Raw genomic sequence first — 24,403 nt, 5'->3', positions numbered from 1 at the left:
TGTCACAAGATGGGTTGCAAACTGGCTTAAGGACAGAACCCACAGGGTTAGAGTTGCTGGCGCTGTGTCAGACTCCAAGCCGGTCACAAGTGGTGTCCCACAGGGCTCGGTCCTTGGCCCCTATTGTTTGGCATCTACTTCTCAGAAGTACAGGCCAACATGGGAGGACTTTGGCTGACAAAGTTTGCAGGCGACTGCAAACTGGGCCATAGTGGAAAGTGCATCGGACACGGATATCCTTCAGAAGGGACTCACGGAAACAGATAGCTGGTGCCAGAGCCATGGCCTGAAGTTAAACGCCAAAAATGTATAGTCATACCCTTCGGGAAAAACAAGGTAACCCCAAGCTACCATATAGGTGGCAATCCACTAAGCACAGAAGAGGTTATCAGGGACCTGGGGACCCAGGTTGACAGTGGCCTTTCTTTTGACACTCACATTGCTAAAGTGGTTAGAAAGACCTTCTACATTGCCCACCTGATCATGAAGGGATTCACATCCAGATCTAGTGAGGTCATTGTTCCCCTGTACTCTTCACTTATCAGACCAATGATCGAGTACAATGCCCCATTCGGGATGTATCTCACCCGACATCTGCAGCAATTGGAGAGACCCCAAAAGTTCCTCACCAAAAGGATAAAGGGACTCCAAAATCTGTCATATGCTGCCAGATTGAAGAAACTCCAGCTCTATTCAGTCGCATACCGTCTGCTCAGAGGTGACATGTGCCTGACATACAAGGCCATGTCCAACCCGGAATTAATGGACATGCTCCACCTCAAAAAACCCAAATCCACCAAAACCACTAGAGCAAGCAACTTAAACCTTAGCACGGATATAAATAGGACGTGCTGGAGGGATAGATTTATCACTCAGAGACTCCCTATGCTGTGGAATAAAATCCCGGTCCATGTGAGGCAGAGCACCTCGCTGACTCTGTTCAAGAGAAGTCTAGACCTGTGGATGGGAGATCGTAGGTTTACCCCAGGAATCATCTCTGTGTCACTGCTGGACAGAGGCACAACAAACTAATGGGCACAGTATTTTTTCATATAAGGGGTGGCATAAGCCACAATAATTTGGGCTAGGCTTATAAATGCCTTAGGACAGATAGCCTAGTATAAACCTATGAACCTATGAACCTATAAGGGTAGCACTGTCTCTACTGGTGGTAGACATCATTGCAGGTGTGGACAGCTAGGGGAAAAAACATTGCCTTTAAGACAAGGAACCAGCTGATATGAACGATGTCAGGCAAGGGTAGGGAGCCCATAGCTATGAGTTTGAGCAGGGTATGATGTAACAACCTCTATGGATGTGACTGAGGCTGTGAGAGGTATAGTAAGATGCGTTTAGAGCCAGAGGATGCCCATGACATGGCAGACTGAAGTAGGAGGAAGAAACACAAAGAGAAAAGGGCAAGTCAAGAGGAGAGCCACAGGGCAAGAAAGAGGTGGAAACACAGAAGAAAGAAAGAGGCAAGCTAGGGATTGTTAACTAATAGACAGTGGACTGAAGCAAGACAATATAGAGAGGCCAGGGGACTAAGAAGGAGAGACTCATTTTATGCTGAAGAGAAGTTCACTAAGAAAGAGAAGCAGTCTGTGAGAGGGCCTGAACTCTTCTGTTATTCTTGATGAAAATTTCTCTATAGAAATATGACTTGATGTGCCAAAAAGAAGCTTGCTAGAGAGCTCCTCTTCTCAAATGCTAAGTCAGTTTTCAGAAAGGCAAGACTGAAAGCTACGAAGTGTGAGTAACATACATACTAGAACTGTTTACTTCTAGACTGACTTGTTGCTTGGGAAATATTATTTTGTTCTGAAATATCGATGTGCTCCTTCTCTTATTAAGGTTTAACAGTACATTAAGCTATCTCAAACTGAATTGTGAACTAGGCTGTTTCCCTTATGGTTCTTCTCCATTTTCCTTATCTACTGTAAATAAACTGCGTTTAATGACACATCTGTTTACTGAGACTGGCTCATTATTATTGGCACGGCAAGATTCCACCACTCACACACACATACACACACACACACACACACACACACACACACACACACACACACACACACACACACACACACATGCGCATGCACACACACACGCACACACACGCACGCACACACACACACACACACACACACACACACAAACACACCCACACACATTTGTGTAGGTATGGGGGCCCTGGTTTTGGTTATTGTCAATTGTCATGCATTGGGCAAGTACTTTCTTTCTGTTAGGCAATAAAGTATTGTCCTAGGCAAACAGTCTATGATAACAGTACAGAAGACAACTTATTCTGAACATCCAAATAAGATCTGGAGCAGCTTTTTAAACAAATGAACAACTGGTTACGTTTTCTGTCAGAAAAATGTTGTACTACAGCATCGTTGACTTGGTGGGGTTTGACTTAATGGTTAAGATGTTTACCTCATGCAAATAAAGTAAAAGGTTTGATTCTTACATTTTGGATGGGAAATCTGACTAGGGTTTAAAACATGGCCCACAAGGACAGATAGCCAATGCTACCCCATTAACCAATTGCCGCACACCACTTAGTATAATACAATGTCCTCTCTGCTATGGTCAGACCACATTTGAAGTAAGAATAAAACCCCAGCTAACCCTGGAATCTTCAGGAACTACTCCAAGGCTAACCTAACTTCCTGCTATTAAGTGATAACCTGGCAAAATTTCAAGCCCAATAAACCCTGACAACACTGCTGCTTACATGAAACTGTTTACAGAAACCCTACACAAGTATGCTAATAGCTGCATAGAAACAGCTGTACCCACCACGAATAAGAACAGAACTAACTCAAAAAGCAAGCTACCCTAGTGATATCACATCAATAAACTCTGTAACAAAAGGAAGAAAATTATGGCAAAAATTAGGCGGTCTAGGACCCAACAAGATAAAAGTGCTCTCATCAAACTAAACAAACAATGCAGAGGAAAAACAAAGTCTACCAAATCCAAATTTGAGGTTAATTAGGCCTCTCAGTCCAAAGACAACCACAAGGCATTTTTAACTATGTCCACGACCTCAAGGGTAATACAGAGTTGTGTTCAGAGCTCATTGTACTGAGCCAGAAGATATAACAAACCTACTGGCAGACAAATTTATCTCTAATTTTACTTCACCCTTTCCTCAGAAAATGCCATCAAATATAACTCCTCCTGCTATCACTAAGGAACATGTCCTCAAAGCTCTTTGTAAAGCCAAGAATATTGCTTCAACGGGCCCAAACAATATCCCAGGATGCCTTCTAGATAGCATGAAATGTGACCTATCAGGCCATCTGGAATCACTGTTTAATTGTAGCCTCCAAACCAAGCTTCATGCCTACTGAATGGAGAACAGCAACAGCCATCCCTCTGCAGCATGATGGGCCATCAGTAAACCCTGAAAACTAGGGTCTATATTGAATCAGCAAATGCTTACAAAGGGGAATTCTAATTTATCAGCCCTTTAAAAGCGAAAGCTTGAAAGCCCACACACATGGAACAGTGATTTTTTTCCCAGGTAAAAAAAAATTGCTGGGCAGTTTTCATAACATTGCCATTTCCTCCACTGTGGTGCGATCTCAGAGTTGGAATATTTAAGTAGGGAGAGTGTGGGAGGCACAGCCCCCCACATCAGAGGGTGTGGGGGATGAAGGGTAGATCATGCCTACTCAACTTCTTTGAGAAGGTCACTAAAGCAACGAATAAAGACATAACGGTTCACACTGCCTACTACTTGGACCTGGCTAAGGCATTTGACACAGCACCTTGCTTGAGCATGGCTGACAAATTCAAGGGGGGGGGGGGGTAACATATAAACCCTTATGTGATTAGGTGGATACCAACCAGCTCACAGATAGGACCCAGCAAGTTAGAATTGGGGAGTCCAGCTCTACAAAGAGGTCGGCCACAAGTGGATTCCCTCAGGGACTGGTCTTTGGACCTCTTCTGCTTAGTGTTTACTTCTCTGAAATCAAGGTCAATGTAAAGGGCCTCTGGCTGACCAAATTTACAAATGATTGCAAATTAAGAGCTGTCATTGAATTCCCCCCAATGACAGAAATGTTCACCAGGAAAGGCTAACACAAACAGACCACTGGTGTCAGAGTCATGGACTAAAACTAAATGCGAGGAAATGCATAATAGTATCCTTTAGGAAGTCATCCATTCCTGGTAACTGTTATATTGAAAACACACCCCTAAGAACTGACCCAGTAATCAGTGACTTGGGGACACACATAGACAGTAATCTGGCCATTGACCATCAGATGACTACAGTACTGAATATATCTTTCTATGTTGTACAAATTATAAACAAAGGTATGGCATCTAGGTCCAAGGAGATCATTGTTTCACTGTATTCAGCATTCATCAGACCTATCAGTGAGTAAAATGCCCCTCTGGTATGTCCCTAACCAGGCATATCCAACAATTGGAATGTCCACAGAGATTCCTCACTAAAAGAATACAGTAACATGTCTTAAGTTATGCAGACTGTCGCATAGCTCTATCCCTGCATTCTGTGTTCTACAGGCTGTTGAGGGGAGCTCCATGCCTGGCATACAAGGCATTGTCATACCCTACCCTGATGGACCTTCTGCATATCTGCAAAACAAACAGCACTATAATTATCTGTTCTAAAAGCTTAAACCTTGTCTGTGATATAAATAGGACCTGCTGGAGAGACAGGTATATATCCCTGAGACTATCCCTTGTCTGGAACAAGCTCCCCATCCCTGTGAGGCATAATTCCTCCCTAACCCATTTCAAGTGTAACATGGATAATTGAATGGGGAACAAGAAATCCATCCCCGGTTTAGAACCTATGTCTCTAATGGACACAGTCAGCCTGCAAATGGTTCATCTCCCGGACCCCTGCTGCAAATGTTTCCTTTCCCAAGCTCCTGTTTACACTTATCAAGGGTACCAGAACCTATCACAGATTTGGGATGTACTGCTAGTTTTAAAAAGGCCCTTGTATTCATTGGCTTAGTAAATACCTATGAATCTATGAACCTGTCGTGCTCACTTCTTGTCTCACATTTCTGTATCATGAAAGCAGAAAAATAAAGTATGCAGAATCTTTGGCCAATCAACTTTCAGCTAAGACTTTCACTGATGGCATTCTGTAATTTGACCTTCCAGATTCTTTGAATGGATGGAGGGTTTATAATTTTATAATGATTTTTTAGCATTAAATGGTCTACAGTATAAAGAAAACTTTAAACATATGACGTGCCTTTTCTGTAGCTAGTGACAATATGAACATGACAGATTCCCCATATTTAAACAAGTATATTGTTAATAACTTTAAAAAAAGCATGTGCTTGTCAGGCCAGTATTAATTTAAAAATTGTCTGCCTTCCAACTAGCTACAGTTAGACTGACCTTTTTGATTTTCTAAATATAAAAAAAAATCAGTAAAGGGAATCTCATATCTTGTGCATACTAAACTTTTACACAGAGACAATATGTTCTACTACTTATAAACGCACACACACACACACACACACACACACACACACACACACACACACACACACACACACGCACACATGTGATTTGTGTACTTGTCTAATTTATAACTTCACGTCTGGACTATTGTAACTCCATTTTATTTGGAGTGAGTCATGGTGCCTTAGCCCGTCTACAGCTTGTTCAAAATGCTGCTGGGAGATTTTTGGAAGGTAAACGTAAATTTGATCATGCTATGCCCATATTGGCAGCTCTACATTGGTTACCTGTTTTTTACAGGATTCGTTTTAAAGTTTTGTTGTTGGTTTTTAAAGCTCTGAATGGTTTGACCCCAACATACTTATCAGAGACATTGCACTTTTATGTTCCTTCTCGGGCACTTCGTTCAGAAGAGCTGTCTTTGCTTGTGGTCCCGAGGTCACGATTAAAGATGAGGGGAGACAGAGCTTTTTCAGTTGCAGCTCCAAAACTTTGGAATGAGCTTCCACTTTATATTCGGCAGTCTTCTTCAGTGGCAGTTTTTAAATCAAAGCTTAAGACTTATTTTTATGAATTGGCTTTTAATAGTGTGGATGATTGATTATGTTTCAATGTTATTTTTGTATTTTGTGAAGCACTTTGGTGGCATTTATATGTCTGTAAGGTGCTATATAAATAAAATTTGAGTTGAGTTGAGTTGAGTTGTCTTACAAATGTAAAAAAATATATATGCTATGTCCATATTAAACTACTGGTGTAGAAGTGTGTGTTGAACTGTATGATCTCTACTGAGCTTCAAGAATGTAACTACAGTGTACCCTGCTGGAAAAGAGCAGAAATATGTATAAATTATATGCCTATGCCTATGCAAATGAATGTTTTGATGGTAAAGACTGGAACATACAGAGTTAACTTGCAAACCCTCAAGAAAAGCAGAGTTTTACGATGGTGCTTATCTCAGCTAGGAGACAGAATGTCTACAGCTAGGAGTTCTTTCTATAGTTGGGGAAACAGAAATAATTACAGGTTTCAAAATGTAAAAGTGTTTAACTGTTTTACAACTTCCAGTTCTAGGCAAACTTCTGGGAGGTAAGTATTTTTGACACAGAGGTGCTAAATTTTTAAGTTTCTGTTAGCCTGGGAACTGAATGCAGAGGTGACAAAGAATGATGCAATCTGAAATAACCCAGCAGTAATGTTTGATAGTAACTTAAGAACTATCTCAGAGAGTGAGTCTGTGCATTTTGTATTTGTCTTTGGACCTAGAAACATTTACTCAACACTTCTGCCTGCATGCTGCTCTGTAAGTAAGACTTAGAGGACATTGATTTCTCTTAAAGATAGACAGGAACTTAGTAAGTTTAGATGTTTTCTGTATTTATGTGAGACTGTCCTGTAATGTTGTTTTAACATGTTTCCTGTAATTCTGAACTCTGTTGTCACTGTATTGAGTTATTGAGTATTGTCATGTTATTTTATTATTTATTAAACTTTTATTATTTATTATTAAATACATTTAACCCTTTTAACTGTGGCTGGTTTGTTTAGAAATATTTAAGCTCTTAGAGTACTTGCATATGTATTTGGTGAAACTGTATAGGCCAATCCTAAATAGCCTTAAAAGTCTTGGACACACTTACCATTTGGATAATAATAACATTACACAATAGAATTGGTCACCCTTTGTAATTCCCCAGGAGTGTCTGTGTGTTTGTACATAAATCAAATCACAAAGTGAGTGTGTGTCTCTACTACTTGGGCAGTGACATGAAGCACTGGTTAGACAGAGCGGGTGCTGGAGGTTTTGGCTTGGCCACTTGGCTGAGACCTTAACCCTATAGCTGTGCCAGTGGGGAGTCTTATTGGGGATCTGGATAGAGAGGGAGAAACAAGCCTCAGACCGACTGTGATCTCTATGTGCTCTTAAGGAAAATTGTACTTTACTGTGTGTGTGTACTTGTCATCTTCCCAATGTGCATGTCCCTCACTGGTGCTAGTGGTGAGGATTGAGGCTCCTTGATTACTGGGCCAGTGCAGGGGCATCACAGGGGGAAATTTAGGTAGGATGTGATTCTTGTTGGAAGTGGGGCTTTGTTTATAAGTCAAATGATTCTTGTGTGATAATAATGTACATCCCGATATTACAAATAAAAATCATATTGAACCCAAGGAGTCCACCTATTCTGCATATATAATTTTTAGCTTTGTAGAGAGAAGTGAAATTGTCTTTGTAGTTTGTCATCACCTGTAAGTCTCCATTTTTGAAAAAAAATGTTGGTAATGTTTTTTTTCTTCAGCAAAAGATGACTGTTTTGATGCATGAAATTTGTCACTATGCGCAGGATGCTCTGAAGCTTTTCTGTTGCTGATCTTGTCTTACATTTTCTCTAGCTAGTTGGTACATAAGAACACAGTTAAGTTCTTATGAAATATATTTGAAAAATCCTACAGCAGTATATGTTTTCAAACTTCCAATTTAACCCACAATTCTGTTAACTACAAGTAATAAACAACTTAAAAATACATTAAAAGTTTGTTACATGTATTCAAAGATGCTTAGATGTAAGACTGTTTGTGTATGTGTCAGATTGTGTGTGTGTGTGTGTGTGTGTGTGTGTGTGTGCGTGTGCAAGTCTGTTCATGTTTGTGCAAGCACGTGTGTGTTTGCTTATATGTCAAAGCAAAAAAAAACAATGCACATAAAAAGAATAATAACATGAATAACTATCACAAATCTTATTAAGCATGAGTGTCCTTACATTTCTTCATACATTTTGAGTAATTACTTTCCATCTGTTTAGTACGTTTAAATGTAATTTATCTGTCTGTCTCTCTATCGATCCATCCATTGGCCTATCTATCTATCTATCTATCTATCTATCTATCTATCTATCTATCTATCTATCTATCTATCTATCTATCTATCTATCTATCTATCTATCTATCTATCTATCTATCTATCTATCTATCTATCTATCTATCTATCTATCTTTCTATCTACCTGTCTATCTAATTTATCTGAATTTTAAAGCACTTTATCCTATAAAGCCATGGAAGAGCAACAAATTTGGGTGACCCACTGTGTATCTTGGCACATCTGCAACTTATTTAAGAGTCAGGGACAGTGTTTCATTTTTTAAGGATTATTTACATTACTAAGATAAACAGTATGTGTATTTATAAAGTTTGTAAGTCAGTGTTTTTATTTTTAAAACCCTTTATAGCAACTCAGCTTTTACTGTTGAAATGGAAGTATGCAAAAGATTTTGGAGAGTCCAGTTAATAGCACATGGTGCTTAATTTTTATATATATGTTTACTTTTTTAGTGATTTCTTTGATATTTAGAGATATAAAATGAAGTTAACATCTGTATTGCATTTCAAGGAAATACTGTTCTTGATGGGAGCAACTATAGTGTAGGAAACGTAGCATAACTTGAAGCCTGCTCAAAACTTGATGAGAGGTAGAACATTTAACACAAAGGATCATCCTGGACACTGATTATAATAACTGATGCTTATAATAACTGATGCCTTTAGCCTTGTGCTTCGGTCAAGCCAATGATCAGTAGCTTTCAGGATAAACAAAATAACATTTCACTGTGATAAAAGTAGGATGCAGAATCGGTCTAACATTGGGGCACTTTACAAAATAACATTTCACTGTGATAAAAGTATGATGCAGAATCGGTCTAATACTGGGGCACTTTACAAAATAACATTTCACTGTGATAAAAGTATTGAGGCACTTTACAAAATAACATTTCACTGTGATAAAAGTATGATGCAGAATCGGTCTAATATTGGAGCACTTTACAAAATAACATTTCACTGTGATAAAAGTATGATGCAGAATCGGTCTAATATTGAGGCACTTTACAGAATAACATTTCACTGTGATAAAAGTATGATGCAGAATCGGTCTAATATTGGGGCACTTTACAAAATAACATTTCACTGTGATAAAAGTATGATGCAGAATCGGTCTAATATTGAGGCACTTTACAAAATAACATTTCACTGTGATAAAAGTATGATGCAGTCGGTCTAATATTGGAGCATTTTTGCAAAATAACTGGTTTGTTGCCAGCCTTTGTGAACAATCAATAAGTCGTGTTTTAAAACCTCTTAAGCATATGAAACAATCAACGGCAATCTTTTGTCACCTAGAAAGACCGCAGTCCAGTGTCCACTTCTGATTTCCTAGCAACCAATACATAGTATCTGATTAGAACATGACAAATGTACCACATTTCAGCTAAGGTGATATCTGAGGATATTACACACATCTACAGAACTTTCTACTTAACTACCTTGTGTTGCAGAGTGCTAACAGTGATGTCAGACTCCTTGCAGACTTCTCAGGCATAATATGATTATAGGTGCCTGCAACGTATGTCATCCTATGTATATCCTAGTCCCAACCTTATTCCCTTCACTTCTCATAAGAATGAGGATTAACTTACTGTGTTTATCACAGTAAGACAAACTGAAGACTAGGTAATGCGTTTTTTTTTTTGACTTGTGAAAATTATAGATCTTGTCTTAAGTTTCAGCAATCATATATATTTCTCTGAAGGATGTAGAAAAATGCACTAAGCTATTACTGCATGCCTATCATTATACACTCAGAGGGTGAAGATCTGGTAATGAAGAAAAACTGCAGAGCAATCACTGTAAGAAAGTCACTGGATTGCACAGAACCTATAAATAAAATCATAGTAAACAGATAATACATTCTGCAGTAGAATATGTCATGTGACCATTGCCATGTCCTTGTGAGTAGACAGTGATATTCCCCAAATTACCTAAACAACTAACCAGTCAGGTTCTAATAACTTAAGTCATGGGCTGATAAACTGGCCATTAGAGAGCATCTCACATATTTTGGTATCTATCTGTAGCTTGAGGAATGGATTAGAGTCTTGGATACAAGCTATCTTTCTAGGGGTGAGGCATAAAACATGGGTAAACCACAGCTGTGCTTTCTTTTCTTGTGTCTATAGTTCTGGTTCTGCACAGAATGACAATATGTCATCTCAAGTGGAACCCAATGATGTAGGGAGCAGGAAAATAGCTGGGCTATTGTCAGAATACATGTAGCTCGAGCAAGTTGATTCAAACTATAGCTATGCAAACTCTACACACACACACACACACACACACACACACACACACACACACACACACACACACACACACACATGAACACTGACACGAACAAACACACGCATGCACACTGACACAAACATACACACACACACACACACACACACACACACACACATACACACACACACTGACATGAACATACACACGCAAACACACATATGCACACTGACACAAACATACAGACACACACACGTGCACGCATGCACTCAGACTCACAGACACACATGCACACACGCACTGAGACTCACACACACACACATACAAATACACACATATGCACGCACAAACATAAACACACACACACTCGCAGAAACACACACGCATACAAATACACGTGGATACACTTACATACAAACAAACACACACACATGTACAGTACATGCACACATACATATGCATCGGTACCACAATAAGAGAAATCCTGTCCTTTTCTTCCATTCATTAGCTTAATCTGAAGAGTAGGAAGAAAGCCAAATGACTGGGTAAAGTCAAACTCTAATATTGCTGTCTGGTGCACAACATGAGATGATTGTGAACAACAGGTAGCACACTTGTTTTCATGCAGCAGCCTGTGGGTTCTATTTCCACACCAGGTAGATTGATTGCTGACACTGCAGGGCATCATAAGGTGGGGTATTGTACTCCTGTGTCTATCATCCTTTGGATGAGATACCAAACAGAGTTCTCATCTACTTGAGTTGGCAGCAGCTTGGGTAGATGTAAAAGACTCCATGACACCTATAGAAAAAGTTAGGGGATGTTTCACAACGCCCTGACCAGATACCACCTCAGGTCTCCCCTGGAAAGAGTCTAATACCCTAGTGTGACTTACCCAGTCAACAAAGAATAAATGAAAAATAAAAATAAAATAAAAATGTACTGAAAAGAAAGATTAAGTTATTGGGACAAATTGATGGAGATTTGTCTTGGTATAAGGAATTTAGGACCAATTTAGAATTTTTAGAAGATGTGCATTAGCGGGATACCTCTCATCTGGAAATTTTGGAAGAAAGGTATTATTTATTACAAGAAAGATTACAGGATTCAAGAAATAAAGATTTCTTCACTCACCTGAGAGAAATATGGACTAATGGATGCTGATATGTGGCAATTATTTTTTCAAATATAATTGTGTGCAGGAGATTGCACCTCCAACTCAGGTTGTATTTACGTGGTGTAAAGGATCTTATAAGACGGATACCATAACAGGAGAGTGACTGCAGTACTGCTGTGCATCCCCTTCAAAAATATGCTAACGTTAGCATTAATGCTGAAGTCTTTATCCAGGAACATACATTATTTGGTATAATGGGATGAACCTTGGGAAGGGCAAAGAAATATACTGCCTCCAGAGAAGATCTGCTCTCTTGTTGATTGAACAATTACAGCAAAGGCGGATTTGCTAAGTGGATCAAGCCTCTAGCATCCGGACTGTGTTTAATTATTAGATGAGAATAATGGATGCAAATGTGAAGACAAGTCTTTATCTCTTGCACTGAAGATTGTTAGAATATTCTAGAAGGTAGTATATAAACTGTTGTATTACTGTCTGTAGCTCTGAACTGAGCTTAAAATGATGAGTGCGTACCTCCTACTGTTCAGGATAGATTTTGTTCAGCTGGTCTGTCAGTGCTGTTATCAATGTCTTTCATGTCCAATGTTTCCCATCTATCATTATTTTTTAGATGACTCTGGGCCTATACTCTCTGATCACTGATATCATTTTCACTCATTTCCTGATCCTGTTTATGTAGATGTAATAGTACAGCAAAGGAATAAATATTACGGCATATTCAAGTCTGCTGAATTCTAAAACCCTGACTTCTATTTTTCCATTTGATTCATTCTTTTCATAGGATTCATAATATTCATAGGGATTTTAGGTTAGTTTAGTCTAATGATCATGTATGCCTTGTGAATACCAACCCTCTAGCTTTACCACCCTTCTGAAGAAGGGGAGAAGCCTGTTAATACCAGAGTAAATTTGAAAGCACCCATCCAGTCATCCAGGATTATACTGAAGGAACACATTAAATGACATTGTTTAACCTGTAGAGGAAGTTTATTTCAGAGAAGGGGTAGGGGTTGGTTGACAAAACTGTCTTGTCCACGTATTCTGTTTATCTGCTAATGTCAGTTCTAGTCTCTGTTTGGAGTGTTAATTGAGCTATTTGTCTTTCTGAGATATATAAGGTCAAGGTCCACTGGATCACTAATGCGTTGTTACTGCGTACCTTATAAAATACCACTGTCACCACACCTCTTAGAAAGCCGTTTTGATCTCTGTTTGCCTTTCATTTCCCATAAACCACTTACATCTTTTCTAAGCTAAGGTACTTATCCGTTGCTCATTTTTTTCCCATTAAGAACACTTCATTTATAAGTTTCCTAGACATGCCACTTCATCTCTTTTCTCTGTCTGACTTAATTTTGGAAATATTCTTAATCCATTCCATATATTCTTCTAGACTTTGCACCCACTATCTTCTTTTCCAATTTTTGTCTCTCCCATCTCATCTTCTCACAATCTTTTATTTCTTCCTTCTTCTATCCCATTCCTCACGATGATGATACCTTACTGTATTCTTTTCCTCACAATGGTGGTACCACACAGTATTCTTTTCCTCACAATGATGGTACCTTACTGTATTCTTTTCCTCACAATGATGGTACCTTACTGTATTCTTTTCCTCACAATGATGGAACCTTACCGTATTCTTTTCCTCACAATGATGGTACCTTACTGTATTCTTTTCCTCACAATGATGGTACCTTACCGTATTCTTTTCCTCACAATGATGGTACCTTACCGTATTCTTGTCTCACATTGATGGTACCACACTGTATTCTTTTCCTCACAATGATGGTACCTTACTGTATTCTTTTCCTCACAATGATGGTACCTTACCATATTCTTTTCCTCACAATGATGGTACCTTACTGTATTCTTTTCCTCACAATGATGGTACCTTACCGTATTCTTTTCCTCACAATGATGGTACCTTACTGTATTCTTTTCATCACAATGATGGTACTGCACTGTATTCTTTTCCTCACAATGATGGTACCTTACCGTATTCTTTTCCTCACAATGATGGTACCTTACCATATTCTTTTCCTCACAATGATGGTACCTCACCATATTCTTTTCCTCACAATGATGGTACCTTACCATATTCTTTTCCTCACAATGATGGTACCTTACCATACTCTTTTCCTCACAATGATGGTGCCTTACTGTATTCTTTTCCTCACAATGATGGTACGTTACCATATTCTTTTCCTCACAATGATGGTACCTTACCATATTCTTTTCCTCACAATGATGGTACCTTACCATATTCTTTTCCTCACAATGATGGTACCTTACTGTATTCTTTTCCTCACAATGATGATACCTTACCATATTCTTTTCCTCACAATGATGGTACCTTACTGTATTCTTTTCCTCTCAATGATGGTACCTTACCATATTATTTTCCGCACAATGATGGTACCTTACCGTATTCTTGTCTCACAATGAAGGTACCTTACCGTATTCTTTTCCTCACAATGATGGTACCTTACCGTATTCTTTTCCTCACAATGATGGTACCTTACTGTATTCTTTTCCTCACAATGATGGTACCTTACTGTATTCTTTTCCTCACAATGATGGTACCTTACCATATTCTTTTCCTCACAATGATGGCACCTTACCATATTCTTTTCCTCACAATGATGGTACCTTACCATATTCTTTTCCTCACAATAATGGCACCTTACTGTATTCTTTTCCTCACAATGATGGTACCTTACTGTATTCTTTTCCTCACAATGATGGTACCTTACCATATTCTTTTCCTCACAATGATGGTACCTTACTGTAATCTTTTCCTCACAATGATGGTACCTTACTGTATTCTTTTCCTCACAATGATGGTACCTTACCATATTCTTTTCCTCACAATGATGGTACCTTACTGTATTCTTTTCCTCACAATGATGGTACCTTACTGTATTCTTTTCCTCACAATGATGGTACCTTACCATATTCTTTTCTTACTGAGATGATACCTTACTGTATTCTTTTCCTCACAATGATGGTACCTTAACGTATTCTTTTCCTCACAATGATGGCACCTTACTGTATTCTTTTCCTCACAATGATGGTACCTTACTGTATTCTTTTCCTTACAATGATGGTACCTTACCATATTCTTTTCCTCACAATGATGGTACCTTACTGTATTCTTTTCCTCACAATGATGGTACCTTACCATATTCTTTTCCTCACAATGATGGTACCTTACAGTATTCTTTTCCTCACAATGATGGTACTTTACCATATTCTTTTCCGCACAATGATGGTACCACACTGTATTCTTTTCCTCACAATGATGGTACCTTACCGTATTCTTTTCCTCACAATGATGGTGCCTTACTGTATTCTTTTCCTCACAATGATGGTACTTTACTGTATTCTTTTGCTCACAATGATGGCACCACACTGTATTCTTTTCCTCACAATGACGGTACCTTACCGTATTCTTTTCCTCACAATGATGGTACCTTACCATATTCTTTTCCTCACAATGATGGTACCTTACTGTATTCTTTTCCTCACAATGATGGTACCTTACCATATTCTCTTCCTCACAATGATGGTACCTTACTGTATTCTTTTCCTCATAATGATGGTACCTTACCATATTCTTTTCCTCACAATGATGGTACCACATTATATTCTTTTCCTCACAATGATGGTACCTTACTGTATTCTTTTCCTCACAATGATGGTACCGCACTGTATTCTTTTCCTCACAATGATGGTACCTTACCGTATTCTTTTCCTCACAATGATGGTACCTTACTGTATTCTTTTCCTCACAATGATGGTACCTTACCGTATTCTTTTCCTCACAATGATGGTACCTTACCATATTCTTTTCTTCACAATGATGGTACCTTACTGTATTCTTTTCCTCACAATGATGGTACCTTACCATATTCTTTTCCTCACAATGATGGTACCTTACTGTATTCTTTTCCTCACAATGATGGTACCTTACCGTATTCTTTTCCTCACAATGACGGTACCTTACCGTATTCTTGTCTCACAATGATAGTACCTTACCGTATTCTCTTCCTCACAATGATGGTACCTTACCATATTCTTTTCCTCACAATGATGGTACCTTAAAATATTCTTTTCCTCACAATGATGGTACCTTACAGTATTCGTTTCCTCACAATGATGGCACCTAACCGTATTCTTTTCCTCACAATGATGGTACCTTACCATATTCTTTTCCTCACAATGATGGTACCTTACCATATTCTTTTCCTCACAATGATGGTACCACATTATATTCTTTTCCTCACAATGATGGTACCTTACCGTATTCTTTTCCTCACAATGATGGTACCTTACCGTATTCTTTTCCTCACAATGATGGTACCTTACCGTATTCATGTCTCACATTGATGGTACCACACTGTATTCTTTTCCTCACAATGATGGTACCTTACTGTATTCTTTTCCGCACAATGATGGTACCTTACCATATTCTTTTCCTCACAATGATGGTACCTTACTGTATTCTTTTCCTCACAATGATGGTACCTTACCGTATTCTTTTCCTCACAATGATGGTACCTTACCGTATTTTTTTCCTGACAATGATGGTACCTTACTGTATTCTTTTCCTCACAATGATGGTACCTTACTGTATTCTTTTCCTCACAATGATGGTACCTTACCATATTCTTTTCCTCACAATGATGGTACCATACCATATTCTTTTCCTCACAATGATGGTAAAACACTGTATTCTTTTCCTCACAATGATGGTACCCTACCATATTCTTTTCCTAACAATGATGGTACCTTACCATATTCTTTTCCTCACAATGATGTTACCTTACTGTATTCTTTTCCTCACAATGATGGTACCTTACCGTATTCTTGTCTCACAATGATGGTACCACACTGTATTCCTTTCCTCACAATGATGGTACCTTACCATATTCTTTTCCTCACAATGATGGTAAAACACTGTATTCTTTTCCTCACAATGATGGTACCCTACCATATTCGTTTCCTCACAATGATGGTACCTTACTGTATTCTTTTCCTCACAATGATGGAACCTTACTGTATTCTTTTCCTCACAATGATGGTACCTTACCATATTCTTTTCCTCACAATGATGGTACCTTACCGTATTCTTGTCTCACAATGATGGTACCTAACTGTATTCGTTTCCTCACAATGATGGTACCTTACTGTATTCTTTACCTCACAATGATGGTATCTTACCATATTCTTTTCCTCACAATGATGGTACCTTACCATATTCTTGTCTCACAATGATGGTACCTAACCGTATTCTTTTCCTCACAATGATGGTAACTTACTGTATTCCTTTCCTCACAATGATGATACCTTACTGTATTCTTTTCCTCACAATGATGGTACCTTACCGTATTCTTTTCCTCACAATGATGGTACCACACTGTATTCCTTTCCTCACAATGATGGCACCTTACTGTATTATTTTCCTCACAATGATGGTACCTTACCATATTCTTTTCCTCACAATGATGGCACCTTACTGTATTCCTTTCCTCACAATGATGTTACCTTACCATATTCTTTTCCTCACAATGATGGTACCTTACCATATTCTTTTCTTCACAATGATGGTACCTTACTGTATTCTTTTCCTCTCAATGATAGTACCTTACCATATTCTTTTCCTCACAATGATGATACCACACTGTATTCCTTTCCTCACAATGATGGTACCACACTGTATTCTTTTCCTCACAATGATGGTACCTTACTGTATTCTTTTCCTCACAATGATGGTACCTTACCATATTCTTTTCCTCACAATGATGGTACCTTACCATATTCTTTTCCTCACAATGATGGTACCTTACCATATTCTTTTCCTCACAATGATGGTACCTTACTGTATTCTTTTCCTCACAATGATGGTACCTTACCATATTCTTTTCCTCACAATGATGGTACCACATTATATTCTTTTCCTCACAATGATGGTACCTTACTGTATTCTTTTCCTCACAATGATGGTACCTTACTGTATTCTTTTCCTCACAATGATGGTACCTTACCGTATTCTTGTCTCACATTGATGGTACCACACTGTATTCTTTTCCTCACAATGATGGTAGCTTACTGTATTCTTTTCCTCACAATGATGGTACCTTACCATATTCTTTTCCTCACAATGATGGTACCTTACTGTATTCTTTTCCTCACAATTATGGTACCTTACCGTATTCTTTTCCTCACAATGATGGTACCTTACCGTATTTTTTTCCTCACAATGATGGTACCTTACTGTATTCTTTTCCTCACAATGATGGTACCTTACTGTATTCTTTTCCTCACAATGATGATACCTTACCATATTCTTTTCCTCACAATGATGGTACCACATTATATTCTTTTCCTCACAATGATGGTACCTTACTGTATTCTTTTCCTCACAATGATGGTACCTTACCATATTCTTTTCCTCACAATGATGGTACCTTACCATATTCTTTTCCTCACAATGATGGTACCTTACTGTATTCTTTTCCTCTCAATGATAGTACCTTACCATATTCTTTTCCTCACAATGATGATACCACACTGTATTCCTTTCCTCACAATGATGGTACCACAATGTATTCCTTTCCTCACAATGATGGTACCTTACTGTATTCTTTTCCTCACAATGATGGTACCTTACCGTATTCTTTTCCTCACAATGATGGTACCTTACTGTATTCTTTTCCTCACAATGATGGCACCTTACTGTATTCTTTTCCTCACAATGATGGTACCTTACCATATTCTTTTCCTCACAATGATGGTACCTTACCATATTCTTTTCCTCACAATGATGGTACCTTACCATATTCTTTTCCTCACAATGATGGTACCTTACCGTATTCTTTTCCTCACAATGATGGTACCTTACTGTATTCTTTTCCTCACAATGATGGTACCTTACCGTATTCTTTTCCTCACAATGATGGTACCTTACCGTATTTTTTTCCTCACAATGATGTTACCTTACTATATTCTTTTCCTCACAATGATGGTACCTTACTGTATTCTTTTCCTCACAATGATGGTACCTTACCATATTCTTTTCCTCACAATGATGGTACCTTACCATATTCTTTTCCTCACAATGCTGGTACCACACTGTATTCTTTTCCTCACAATGATGGTACCCTACCATATTCTTTTCCTCACAATGATGGTACCTTACCATATTCTTTTCCTCACAATGATGGTACCTTACTGTATTCTTTTCCTCACAATGATGGTACCTTACCGTATTCTTGTCTCACAATGATGGTACCACACTGTATTCCTTTCCTCACAATGATGGTACCTTAGCGTATTCTTTTCCTCACAATGGTGGTACCTTACTGTATTCTTTTCCTCACAATGATGGTACCTTACTGTATTCTTTTCCTCACAATGATGGTACCTTACCATATTCTTTTCCTCACAATGATGGTACCTTACCGTATTCTTGTCTCACAATGATGGTACCTAACTGTATTCGTTTCCTCACAATGATGGTACCTTACTGTATTCTTTACCTCACAATGATGGTACCTTACCATATTCTTTTCCTCACATTGATGGTACCTTACCGTATTCTTGTCTCACAATGATGGTACCTAACCATATTCTTTTCCTCACAATGATGGTACCTTACTGTATTCCTTTCCTCACAATGATGATACCTTACTGTATTCTTTTCCTCACAATGATGGTACCTTACCGTATTCCTTTCCTCACAATGATGGTACCTTACTGTATTCCTTTCCTCACAATGATGGCACCTTACTGTATTCTTTTCCTCACAATGATGGTACCTTACCATATTCTTTTCCTCACAATGATGGTACCTTACCATATTCTTTTCCTCACAATGATGGCACCTTACTGTATTTTTTTCCTCACAATGATGTTACCTTACCATATTTTTTTCCTCACAATGATGGTACCTTACCATATTCTTTTCCTCACAATGATGGTACCTTACCATATTCTTTTCCTCACAATAATGGTACCTTACTGTATTCTTTTCCTCTCAATGATAGTACCTTACCATATTCTTTTCCTCACAATGATGATACCACACTGTATTCCTTTCCTCACAATGATGGTACCACAATGTATTCCTTTCCTCACAATGATGGTACCTTACTGTATTCTTTTCCTCACAATGATGGTACCTTACCATATTCTTTTCCTCACAATGATGGTACCTTACCATATTCTTTTCCTCACAATGATGTTACCTTACTGTATTCTTTTCCTCACAATGATGGTACCTTACTGTATTATTTTCCTCACAATGATGGTACCTTACCGTATTCTTCTCATTACTTAATCTTATTGCTCCAGTTTTGTTGCTTTCATTGACTTCCATCATTCTCCAGCCTCTCCATATTTGCACCCTTTTCAGTTCTCTTCTCCATTTACTTTTCTATTTCTCCTTTACTCGCATCTCCTTCGGCTTCTTTCCCACCTTTTTCTCTTTGTTCTAAAGCCTGCTGATACATTTTGTTGACAACTTGATGGCAAATTCTCTCCATTCTTTTTCACTAATTAAACATGCATATTATACATTGTACTTTTCAATTTATGGTTCATTTGTTCTCTCTTTGAATTCTAAGTTTTCCTTTACTCTTTTACTACTTTACTTTAAAATTATACAATTTTGTACTTATATTTTTTTGTCTGCCTTAAATATTTTTATTTTTATGCCTTCAATAGTCCTTTAAAAATATTATTTGGTCCAGAATTGGTATATTAGCCTTCCTCATGTTGCATTTATTTCAACAGTTTCATCCACAGCATTTCCTCTAAAACCTCTTTATGTGATGCATAATGTAGATTACCCCATGACCCCTTCACCTATATCCCTACTCAAACATATATATTTTTTTATTTATTTTATTTTATTTTATTTTCTTATTTTACATTTGTTAACTGGGAAAGTCCGACTGGACACAGGTCCCTTTTCAGCAGAGGCCCGGGGAGAAAAGCTCCACATTCAGTACAGTACAGGTGATGATTTAATTTACATCTATTACTACAATTCAACATGCAATATTCACATATTAACATCTTGTTTTCAGGACTATGGATAAGGACATAACAGACTGATTTCAGTGTGTAGTAGACAGAGTTAAACATTTCTGCTATGTCTACATTAAAGCATGCAATAATCAGAATTTTAACATCTTGTTCACAGGACAAATATATGACAAATGACATATCATCAAACTGAAGCTACGTCAATCACTTTATCATGTAAAGCTAAATTCAGTAAACTGAATATATTTTACTCGCCTAAAGGATCACTCAAAATACACACACACACACACACACACACACACACACACACACACACACACACACACACGCGGTTTTACAGATGTATAAACCTGTGAATTATTCAGATGTATAAACCTGTGAGAGAGAATGTGTTTGTGTGTGTGTGTGTGTGTGTGTGTCTGTGTGTGTGTGTGTGTGTGTGTGTGTGTGTGTGTGTGTGTGTGTGTGTGTGTGTGTGTGTGTGTGTGTGTATGTGTGTGTGTGGTAGTTCTTGTTTGTAGACATTCTAGCAGCATATTCAGGAAGACATGTTTTCTTTTTCTGCATCATGAGGATTATGCATAACCCCCCAGACATTGTTTCCCCCTAAGCCCTAAATCTGTCATACTTATGCCGGGCACATAAAAGAGAAACTTGCTATAGGAACAACATGCATACAACCTCAACTCAGCTCACCTAAAATAAATGCTCTAAAACAAATTCCATGCATAAGAAGAAAAGGCAGAAGATAAATGCATACTGTGCAAGTCCGTCTGATCTCAGCATGCGTGCTAAACTGGACCTGAAACATACATATGCAGGTTACAGTAAACACAACAAAGGCACATACTTTCCACAGACTAACAATTGCTCCCCTTCTCATGCTCAAGATTAAATTGCTCAAGTGTCAGAAGTATGGGTGGGTGGGGTTCTTTCATAAGGAGTGTGTGTGGGGGGGCTGCTAATATAAACACTACTACTGTCACAGCTCTGACAGTGCTAGTGTTAAAAAAGTGAAAAAAGTGCAATTCAGATGAGGTCTTCCTCATTTGGTCATAGCTTTCTCAAATATATTGTCCACATGCCACATACATTGTCCTTCCTGCAACAGGCAATTTACATAGTGTGGAATCCTTTCTGAATCTTACTTAGTGTTTAGTAATATTATCCATATCACAGCTGTGTGATTTGTTTTCTGTTATGATGAACAAAGTGAAATGTGTAGATTGCAAAGTATCAAACACCCTGCTTATCATCACTATATATTCTGGAAACAATGTGTAATCTAAATTACAACAAAAACGAGTGCCTTTAGCTATTTATACCTTTTCCTGGTTTACATAAGTATGTAGAGAAGGCTAAATAATTTAAATTGATTAAGCATGCCTGACCACAGGCTAAGTAACTGAACATCAGTAGTTTTATTTTGAAAACTGTTTATGGCATAACAGCAAACCCCAATCAGTGTTCTATGGATTAAGACACAGACTATGTTCTGTAATACTGTGGCAACACACACGCCTTTGACATTTCCTGGGATCTGTGCAGAATGGCAAGTCATTTCCCAGGTCTATCTTTTGTATTGTATTTATCTCTAACCTCTCATTTGAAAGTAAAAAAGTATTCCAGGCTGATTAATTGCTCAATGTGACTGAGCTCTCAGCTATGCTGAACTAGTATGTGTCACGTATTTGCTGGAAGCGGTAAGAGCCAAGCATGTGTTGTACTGCAGGTATAACACTGACATCTCTAGCAGTGACTGTGTGTGAACGGATATATAAATTGGGCAGACTTTATGAGCTGTTACCTGGCTTTCTGCATTTGAATTTCCAGAGGTATGCCTAGACAAATGACCTATTATATAGCAGAGGAGAAATGACCTGTTGACATTCTTAAGGATGGTTTGCTCATGTAATCAGTGATTTTGTATTATCTCCTGATAAATTCTGCAACATAACCTTGAATTAAATATTAGCTATAACTATATGTTGCATATCATGCATAACTCCTTTTTTTCCATTTTTGAATTCATTATTTACTCCCAACTGCTTTGCATGAAGATTACTTTGATCTTCGACATGGTGTCAGGAATTTAATTTTAGTGTAGAGTCCAGTGCTTAATATTATAGTTAGTATGTTCCCCTTCCCCTCTGAACAGAGCAAGCTGAAGCATAACTAAGTAAAATTAAGAAACTACTCCCAACATAATAAATATAAGAGATGAGCACTGTTTCATTAAAGAAAAGAGAAACAGATAATTATATGAACTGATAACTTACAAACAATACTTTGACAATAAGCTAAAGTGTCCTCACATTAAAAATATATAAAACTTCCAACCTTTGTGTGTGTACGTGAGAAAAAAACATGTACCTCTGTGCACATATCATTAAATAAACCACAATTTTGTTATAAAACAATGTAATAATTTATGTGAGTAACATATACCTGTGTGTGTAAATAGCACTAAACAAGTTTGAATTATGTGATAAATTATCTGTAACATTTTTCACTGTATTTACACCTGTTTGTACATTTGAAGTTTTTCTCCCCGGGCCTCTGCTGAAAATGGACCTGTACCCAGTTGGACTTTCCTGGTTAACAAATATAAAATAAAATAAATAAAACTAAAGGTAGTTAAAAGCATACTGTAAAGTTGCATTTTACTGAGAGATGAATCAATGTGTGTGTGTGTGTGTGTGTGTGTGTGTGTGTGTGTGTGTGTGTGTGTGTGTGTGTGCGTGAGTGTTATGATCACAGTCAGGGGTCACGTATTAATGTGCTTGAAACATAACCTATGGTGAAAATATGCATATTATCATAAGCTGTATTATATGTCTATTTTTGTAAGAATTGGTGCTTAAGAAATTAATATTTAGTATAAATAAAAATATATAGTTAAAAACAATATGTATACACAAATTCATTTAATTACACTATTTTTGTGTTAGAATATATAAAGATGCCTGCTTTAAGATGAGGATAAAGCTAACAAAGACAAAAAGCTCTAATCATTGTCATCATAAAATTGTTTCTGTATATGAAGTCATATCTTTGATGCTGTAGTAACATTTTAATACAGTCTGTTTGTGTATTTCTGTCAGTAAACAGAAACACTCCTAAATTAATTTATTTGTAGATACATATAAAACAAAATAGCAAGGTGAGGAATGTGCAGATTTTCCATGGAGATAGCAGCACTTAAGTATTGGACAGATTTGTGCCACTTAAGCACAAAATAATGATGTCCTTCAAGGATGCATCTGCAGTCATCACATATGGGTTGTCATGCCTCAGGCAGCCCTTCGGTCAGCCGGATTCCAAAGTCTGGGTCTGGCCTCGGCTGATGTCGCACTTTCCCCGATGTCAGAGCATCTGGGGTATAAAAGCATCAGCCGACGCCATCTTCCCCAGTCTTTCTTGCCGCATGGTGCCCGAAGCAGAAGCAGTTCGCAAGTGCCGGTCGGCCAGCTCCTGTGATACAGCTACCGAAAACTTCAAAAAAGCTAAGTACCCCATTGAGGACTCTTTCTTGCCTCAGCCGATGTCAGATAAAGTTAATAATTGTTTAACTTGTGGGAAACAAATACCTCATAAGGATTTCCACTCTTACTGCCTTCCCTGCCTAGGCCC

At 38.0% G+C, this 24,403-nt stretch overlaps 1 protein-coding gene across 2 annotated transcripts in view; it reads left to right on the top strand.

Annotated features, from left to right (window-relative positions):
• GRIK2 (glutamate ionotropic receptor kainate type subunit 2) overlaps positions 1-24,403 on the top strand; it is a 3,358,677-nt gene that overhangs the window by 538,104 nt on the left and 2,796,170 nt on the right. The window lies entirely within an intron of this gene.

The sequence above is a fragment of the Protopterus annectens genome, chromosome 1.part0, assembly GCF_019279795.1.
Source record: "Protopterus annectens isolate FY-2018-M chromosome 1.part0, PAN1.0, whole genome shotgun sequence".
Lineage (NCBI taxonomy): Eukaryota > Metazoa > Chordata > Ceratodontiformes > Protopteridae > Protopterus > Protopterus annectens.
This window is presented reverse-complemented; position numbering and strand designations above follow the sequence as displayed.